Source organism: Scatophagus argus, chromosome 1 (genome assembly GCF_020382885.2).
Source record: "Scatophagus argus isolate fScaArg1 chromosome 1, fScaArg1.pri, whole genome shotgun sequence".
In the NCBI taxonomy this organism is placed as follows: Eukaryota; Metazoa; Chordata; class Actinopteri; family Scatophagidae; genus Scatophagus; species Scatophagus argus.
In genome coordinates, this window is record NC_058493.1 from 27,394,473 (window position 1) to 27,400,524 (window position 6,052).

Genomic DNA, 6,052 nt, shown 5'->3' on the forward strand with positions numbered 1-6,052 from the left:
TCCCATTGCAACGAAAGGCCATTCGTGTCCCAAAAACAAAAGCCTGCTGCTTCAAAGGCCTGTTGTTCTGCAAACACACACTCTCCATGCAGTTTTATCTGCCTCTAATATGTTGTTTCTGAATGTGCAGGAAACGACATCAGATGACCTTCAGCACGCGAGCTTCATCATCACAGTCACAGTAATAAACGTGTGGTTAAAGCTGTGAAATGGTTGCAGTCTGGTTAGATAGTTAAGATCAGAACTACTAAACTATGAAATAATTCAATATCCGGCACAGATTATGTACTTTTTACAAGTAAGAATCTCAGTATGTGTAAAATATGAGTAAAACCTAAATATGTGTACTCGTGACTCTAACGTTTATAAGAAACTTGCTCTGTAAGTAGTCCTCTTACTCTCGTGATTAAAAACTTTGATGTGAAGCTCAGCTCTGAGGTCATTCTGTAATTAATTTTGTAAATAAATCTAAACAGCTGCTGATGAACACATATCAGTTTCAGTTAGTTACCTCCACCTTAGCCCCACCTGCTCCGAGTACAGACAAATACAGACAGTTTAACTGGCTGAACAGATTCTCACTCCTAAAAACCGCATTAGTTACCTCAGTTAAGTTGGGTACGTAAGCTATAAGTACGTAGTGCGTATGTTCGGAACAAATGGAAATGCTTTTCCTTCTACCACATTGTGTACCTGTCAAACAGGTATTAACAACATAGTGGCTGCATTCCATTCAGATGCCAGGCTCTTGTTTCCAAAACCCATGTTGAGATTGAGATGATCGTAAAACCATCTTACAAACAAACAAACAAATCTTAACCCTTCGTGTTTCCTCTGTGTTTCCAGCGGACCCTTTAAATATCCGGCGCCAGAGGCAGCGGCGGCCATTTCCTGTGTCGCTGTCTGTGTTTACTCAGAAACAGGTCTTTGAAGTGATCCATTAATAGGAGAAAATGTTTACTTGGAAATTCTACATCTGATGAAACTTGATGTAGTCTGCCTTTAAAGTGCCCCGTTTTAATCCATTTTACATGCATATCATCGTCTTTTATGAAACCATCAGCAGGTCGGTGCTGAGCTTCTTCTTCTTCTTCTTCTTCAGCCTGAGAGAGGCTCCAGGCCATGAAACCCTCATGCCACCCCATCATCCCTAACCTCTGTGATGTGAGAGCGTCCATCGCTCTGCAAGGGGATAAAGTGTCCGCCGTCTCCCCCATCGCACTCTGATCATCCACGTAAAAAACAACGCAAGACAGGCTGGCAGTGAACCCGAGGGAAATATCAGGATCTGAGTGATGAAAAACAGAAGGGGGGGGGGGGGGGGGGGGGGGGGGGGGGGTGAGATGAGAAGGTGTCAGATAAGAGGACGAAAGGGAGGTTCAAGGAGGGAAGAAGAGGAGGAGGAGGAGGAGGAGGAGGAGGAGAGGTGAGCAGTGATGGCAAAGCAGAGAAATTGCATTTTGATGGAGGCAAATTGAATCAGCACTGCAATGGAGGCCTCAGGGCAGAGAGACAGATTGAGACGGTCATGTCAGCAGCGAGAGATTACTGCTACCTGTGTGTGTGTGTGTGAGGCGTGTGTGTGTGCGTGTGTGTGTGTGTGTGTGTGTGTGTGTGTGTGTGAGACTGCCTGCCGTCACCATCTCGAAGGATATTTGCACCCAATCTGACAGCCCGTCTCTGATGTGAATGAACAAGAACACACACACACACACACAATTTAATTGTCTGGATTTTCACCTGAAATTCCATCAACATGCGCTAACAGGATTGTGGCAGCTGGCAGAGGACTCGCTGCTCTGAAGACCACACAGTCAAAGTCACACTGAAGTATTGTGGACGCTGAGCTGCTCTTCACTTACACACTGAGGGTTTGAAACACCAGCAGCAGACTGCACTGCACACCGGAGGTGGAACAAGTAATCTGCAAAATAACTAGTGACTTCAGCTGTCAAACAAATGCAGTGCAGTGAAAATGCAACTTTTGAACTGTAGTTGGGTTGAAGTGTAAAACTGCAGAAATTTGGCGGAGCTGAGTTAATCTACTTGCTTACTTTTGCACTGTGGCTGCTCACCTGATAAGTTAACCCATAAGCCGCAGGTTGGCGTTGAAATGACAGAGAATTCACACATTTAGCCCTCAAAGCTAAAGACTCGAGACTTGGACTTGAATCCATAACCTCCTTGAGACTTCAGGTCTTTATTGTCAACACAGTTCGGCTATTAAACCAACTCAACGTTACAATAAATTCAATATTTAATCCAAATCCAAATCCTCGTTTATATTTCTTTATTTTCTTTTCATTACGTCAACCTCCCGAGTCCTGACTGACCCGATTGGTGCTGACACAAAGATACTTCCTGAGTGTCACGAAAAACACAAAGAGCTGGCGTCCACGTACGGAACTACACATTACATTTTGTGACTATTTAAAATGTTGGGTTGCTGAAGGAGACAAATTCTAAGTAGCTTGCAGTTGAGGAAAGTATTGTGCCTGATTCTGACTCATCTTCACCACAGCATCATCAGCATTTATCACCAACAACATCGACAACAACAACAACAACAAGCGACGGGTTTGTTTCTCTCTGCTGTGTGGCTGAGCCCACTGTGCTGCTATATTTAGTTTGCCAGCCTGCTCCATAAAAACAGACCTAATGATGAAACTGGGACAGTCCACAGTGACTGAGCCCCTTGCAACCTGAAGAAACGCTCTGCAAAGCCCTTGATGTTGAAAATAACCTCCACAATCTGCAAAATTCATTTTCGCAGCAACACTTTGTGCTGTGGAGGCTAAACACCTGAATCATTATTCTGTAGTGCAGAGGGTTAATAATTAAGTCACATTCTTTAATCAGAGTTACAAGAAACGTGAGACAGACTGATTTATGGCTGCAGGAAGGCAACTGGTTGGTATGCAAACACGGCAGGAGCGTCGGCTGTGGCGCACGCTTGGCCGCCATCTGTGTTTTCAAAATCGGGGACTATGGATCCAACACAAAATAAAGCCGTTCAATTTTAACATTAAAAATCTTCTACATCGATAGTCATAAAATGCTAAACGCAGCAAATCACCCCTGCAAATCAAAAGCAACTCAATCTTAACTGAAACATATTCAAATATTTAAAAAATTCAGGAAAGTGGAAGCACGACTTCCCTCCACGGAGGCTGAGCCGGCGTCTGAAGACAGCGAGCGCTCCTGGATCGCTCTGATGAATAATTAAGCAGAGGGAAATCGGGATCCCTTTAATGAAACACAGTTCTGCCGTGGAGGAATACTCCATCATTTACTCATCAACGTATATTCACATTTGCACCCTTTTCCACAGAGACAAGCTGTAAGTCCAGGCTGAGCTACAGCAGCTACACTCCATCACCACACAGGCAGCAGTGCAGCATCCCAGCGGCACGGCGAGAGGCTGTCTGATTCATTTCTGTACGGTGGCTGAGAGAGCTCAACGCACTGCAGGTAAAGAAAACATGCAAATGCGCCGGAGACACGTGCTGCGAATGCAGAAAGCGACGAGGGAGGTGTTTCCAGAGGACAGTACTCAACACGACTTGGACACGCTTGTGGCTGAAGTTGAATGAAGATCAGTTTTTGTTTCATAGCTTCAGTACTTTCAATACTATCCAATGCAGATACTGAATAGTTTTAGTATGCATGTAGCACATAGTCGTGAAAAAGTCTTGATGCTATTGACAGCCTTAAATCACAGACCATCCAGTCCTGTGAGTTGACAGCCATCTGTCATCTCCAACACCTGAACCCATTAAGACAAGAACCAGTTACCAGCAATCAGACCCAAACTGATAAGTCAGTCAGCCGATACTGGACTGTTACTGTTTCAGTGCTGATCCTCAGTTTGATTAAGTACCATCTCGATCTCTGTACTGGACCATTTTAAAAAATGTGACCGGAGTGTCGGCTGCCCCCACAAATTCTTAAAATTGTTCTGCATTTCATCCATTCATTTCTCTTCGTCACCTCTCACCCTCCTCCCACCATTCTGAAACATCTGCCTCCAGGTCCTCATCTCTGTACATCCATCCATCTCTCCCTCCATCCATCTCTGTGCATCCATCCATCTCTCCCTCCATCCATCTCTGTGCATCCATCCATCTCTCCCTCCATCCATCTCTCCCTCCATCCATCTCTCCCTCCATCCATCTGTCTCTCAGGGTGGCATGGAGCAGTAATAAAACATAATGTCAGGGAGGATGAAGATGTCATGTTGCAGTCTTATCACCGTATCTCCATTTCTATGGATGAGATGCTGCTTTGTTATTAACAAGGTTGCCTGGAGCTGCCTACGCATCGCTTCACCTTCTACCTGAAGATAAGCCTTCATTCTAACACTGGAAAATAAAAAACACCCAACTCTGCTGTGTGTGACTCTGATGATATGTTCCTCTATCTGCCTGCTGTTGTTGTTCCACATCATCTACTCTTAAATTTGTTTTTCAAGAGATGACATTTCAAAGGCTTTTGGACTCGCGGTTGCATTTGTAGCAGATGCTTTTCTCACTAATTAATGCCAGAAAAGACAACTCTGACATTCACTCACCAAGAGCAACAGAAACATAAGCTCTCGGTTTCCCACCCTCACAGACAGAGAGAGCAAAGCATTGGCTCTGCTCATCTTTCTGCTTGGCACATTCACACCAGCTATAGGTTAATTGGTTAATCCCAAGCGGATGGAAGGATGGAGGACGACGACGAAGAAGCAGTGAGAGAGGGAATAAAAGACTGACAGGGAGGGCAGAGAAAATGGCAAGTGGGAAAAGAGAAAATGAGGGGGATATCGAGAGCAATTTGCTGTCTTCTCCCATCATTAGCTGATAGCTGAGGTGGGTCATTAGCTCAGTCTGTCCTGCGCACAAGTCTCACGTTGCAGGGTGAGGAACACCTGGTGAAGATGGCAGATGGCAGAATAAAGAGGCCAGAAATAGAAGTCCATGTGGGGAATGAAGACGATTCAGCTCCTGCCCCATTTTCTAAGCAGTCATTAAATGTGAAATACAGAGCACGTCAGAAAGAAGTCATGTGGCAACCTCAACGCCAACAGGAAGGACGCACACGCGGTGGTCAAGCAAGTTTTTGTTCTTTTCAAGTGAGCAAATTTTAAATCAACACCCCCCCACCTGTCAGGTGCCATTAAACCACAGCAGAACAACTGTAGAAAACATGACTTCAGCGGACGTTCACGTTCAGGTACTTCCTGCACACATCACAGCTGCAGTAACTAAGAAAACTACACGCTTGGACCAAAGGATCTGAAATGTGGATTCAGCCATAGGCAATAAGCTAAATTAGCTGAAAGCGAAATATATTTCCATTAAATTGTTGTGCAAGTTGTGCTGAAATTTTTGGTTTAAAAGGTGAATATCTGAATTCCTTCAGCTCGTAGCTGGTTGAGCTTTTGGTAGTCGGCTACGGCCGTCTGCACGTCAAAGCAGTCGTTTTCAGGACAAATACCTGCAGCTGCTGTTCTTCTCGTGAAAACAGCCTCTAAAAAAACACGAGAAGCTGTAATGTTTCCAACATTCAAACAAGAAAAACATCCCTGTGAACCAAATGAGAAGAAGAATCTGCAAAACAACTTTTAAACTCAGAAAAGCAAAAAGGCTGTAATGTATTTCAGTCATGAGACGGTTCATCCCAGTGAGATGACAGACAGCAAACACCACTAACTGCCTATTGCTCTCTGGGCTGTGTGGACGGCAAACATTCACAAGAACACATGAAGGAGAGTGTAAACAGAAGGTTCTGCCAGCATGGACACGTCCTGAGCTCTGGTGGCTTCACACTCCATTACCTTCCCCGATCAGACGCGTGTTGCCAGTTAGACCTGCTCAGCCTCATTGTGCAGCCCTGCTTCCCACTCTTTTAATTCTATTTCTGTGTGTTGGCTAAAGCACAAAGAGCGCGGCAGTTTGCCGAGAAGCGTCCAGGATGCTCAGGATGCAACAGAGCGCGGCAGGCTGCCAAACGCTGGCCAAGAAAAGCAAAAGCACAGGAGGGATTTAGTCAAGTGCTCATTTAAATA